The following is a 3,446-nucleotide window of genomic DNA, read 5'->3' on the forward strand; positions in this document are numbered from 1 at the left end:
AACTACCAAAACTTGAGAAATTGATCATAAATAGTATTGCATATTTCAAATTTCATACAAGGACACATGTTTTGGATTAAGTAACTAGATTTTCTTTATACCGTTTCTAGTTTTCAAGAACATGAATGGATCATGAATGATTATAAAAGTTTGTTTTAAAGATTTTAATCATCAACCTTGAATTAACGGATTATGGTGACAATACATGTTTCATCAAAAGATAATTTCAAAATAACAATTATTTTTTAAAAACTAAATCACATATTCAATATAATTATAAGCTGGAGTTAAATCATAGATTAAGATGGTAAATGGAAGTTTAGCTCATGATGAGTAGTGGCAATTACAAATGAAGATGAATATACATGATTCATGATCAAATTTTAACAATCTAACCAAAGTTGATGATTATCTTCTCTTCTTTGAAGATATTGGTAGCTTCCATGTCTTCAAATACCTTGATTGATCTTCAAATTGATTGTAAAGTGGGTGTTTTAGTGAAAGAAACCCGCCCAAAACTTGTCCCAATCTCTCCTATAGAAATGAGACGTGCACAATATTTATAGGAAGTCAGAACCATCTGCAATGACTCGTGCTTTGTGAAGCACGGCCTCGTGTATCATTTTGCATGTGTAACTAATGCGTGTCAGATCTTACGTGCAAGGACTAAGCACGAGGGCATGGTTGTTGGGGGCACTGGGTCGTGTTTTAAGTGTCTATTTCTTATATTTTTATCTCATGTGATAAAGGTGACAATGAAGGCATGTTTGGATAAGCATGGCTCTGTGGTTTCTTCATCATATTTTGTCTTTACTTGAAAAGGTGACCATGGGGGCGTGCTTTGTGAAGCACAGGGGCACGATTTTCCTTCCGATACACAATTCTTCAGTTTTTCTTTGTTTTACTTCATTTATCCACCCGTTTCGTAATTTGAAACTTAGATAATCATTATCATCATCATGGCACTCAGTATATCCCACCAATAGCAAAGCTATGGTAGGGTCTGAGGAGGGTAAGATGTAGACAGCCACACCTCTACCCCATTGGGATAGAGAGACTGCTTCCGGTGAGACCCCCGGCTCAATAGTAGTTTTGTATCAAGCCTTGGACATAAGACATATAACACTCAACCATCGGAACACTGATCGATTGGTGCATGTACCCTTTTCTTTCGGCTATTAACGCTACCACATGATGCCTGATTAACCTTCTGCCACTTTTAACGTTATTTTCACGAGATTAGTAAAATAACGTCAAAATTAGTGCAATTTCACTTTTGCCCACCCGAGGGTTCACACATATATACATTATATGCGCGCACCGAAGGCAGGGCGATTAGGGCGATTGAAACTTAGATAAAACTAAAGGAAATAGAAAAGAACATAATAAGTTGGAGACTAGTTGATGCTAAAATGATGTAAATTTTTATATACATCAATGGGTAATCATAGGTTTATATTATGTAGTATTGTGAAAGAAATGAAATTCACAATTCATTGAGTGTATAGATCCAAGTACATGAATATGTAACAAAAAGGGAGTCCATTATTGAGAATGAACATGTTGTTTCGTTAGTGAGAACAAACAATGTTCATTGTTGAGAATTAACGTGTGTGAGGGTTTGTTATTGAGAACGCACGGGTGTGTGTTCACTATTGAGAATGAATACACAGAGTATGCACAACCATCACCAATAAGACTGCAAACAAACAGCAAGTAATTTGAGCATATAACACACATCATAAAAACATACATCGAATTTAAAACACGTAACGACATAATTGTGAGTCATTTGGAAAATTGAGATAATTTCAATTAAACGTAGACTTAATAATAAGCATACATGCTACACCCCAAAATATGTAAAAGTTAAAAAGGGGTTATGAACACTCACTTGGGTATGAGGATGATACATGGATTAGACTTGAACATGTTTGAGAAAGCAGTTCGGTGACCACAGCGGACTATCCAATTTTATGAATAACATTAACTATAATCGTAAATGACTAATGAAATGGAAAACTAGATTGATTCAGCATTTCTAAAATTCGGTTTGTAAATTAGGGATTTTGATACCATTGGTATAAATAACATTTGGTTGATTTCAAAGTAAAATTATAATTAACAGTTTAATAACTAATGATGAGTAATGTCTAAGCGTGATTACATTCCCGGTTCGTTTTAAGAGAGAAAGATAATTTATAGGATATGAGAGGACTTTTATACAAATTAGTTAATCTTAGTATTTTTCTATTTATTATTAATATATATATATATTATAAATAAAAATATTAAAGGTAAACAAAATAAATTATAGAGATAAAAAAATAATAACAAGGTGAGGGTGGTGGGACTCGAACCCCAGTCTAGGACTGTTTCGTGTCCCGACCTCACATGAAGTAACCACTTGTGTTAGACCATTTGCTTGTTAAAATTTGGTTCAAAAAGGTTAAATAGTATTGCTATGATAAACCCCCAGTTAACATAAACCTTAGATTCATAGATCCTCAAATTGAAGTTCGATCGCCCTCTATTAATTAAAATTGATAGAGGGTGACGGTTGGTCCGTTAGACAACCCTTAAGTACTAAAAGAACATTAATAAGTATACACTTAATCGGTGTATTTTGTGAAATTGGATGACTACGGTGTAATGTTATTTCAGGTACAAAAGCTGTAAAAGAAGTGGAAGTGAAGTATTGGAATGAAGCTAGCCGAAAAGGGGAGGTTGGGCGACGGAAGATGCATGCTTATAAAGGAATAAAGGAGTTAAACAAGGCACCCACCGTAGCTTATGGTAGCCACCATAAGATACCACCGTAAGCTACGCTGACATCTGAAGAACAATCTGCCACCGTAAGGCAGATATTTTCCACCGTCGGGAATTAATAGGCTACCGTAAGCTACGATGGACACCGTAGCATATGGTGGGCCTGGCGCAGAAATTGTAACTGCGCTTTCATAGTCATTTTTGGACGACTTTTAGGTTATCTTTTCACTATTTTTTGATTGGAGAAGGCTAGAGGGTGATTTGGAGGTTCCAAAACATTTTATTGGGTTGTGTAATCATTTGAGATTGGTTTTTGATTCATATGAACATTCTCAAAGTTATGGTGAACCAAATTATACTTGGCTAAGTCTTCTTGTGTTTTCCCTCGAATTGTAAGATTTCGTTTGAATGTTTATTTTATTTTATGATAGTAGTTTAATCTTTATGATTTCATTGCTATGGTGTTTGTGTTGATTGGTAAATTGTTAGTTTTGTTGATTTCGTTTTCTGAAAAGTCAGTTCTTGGTGCCATAGGCAATTGAGATTAATCAGGAGGGATTTGGGGTTGGATATACTTAGTCCTCATTTATCACAATTAACCGCATATTCGCGAACTATATATTTGTACTTCATCTTAGGTTAAACATGCATATTAAAATTCATAGAAACCTGGAACC

Source organism: Bidens hawaiensis, unplaced genomic scaffold, assembly GCF_021521415.1.
Source record: "Bidens hawaiensis isolate Kalapana, Puna unplaced genomic scaffold, B.hawaiensis_p1.1 tig00009621_1, whole genome shotgun sequence".
Classification (NCBI taxonomy): Eukaryota; Viridiplantae; Streptophyta; class Magnoliopsida; order Asterales; family Asteraceae; genus Bidens; species Bidens hawaiensis.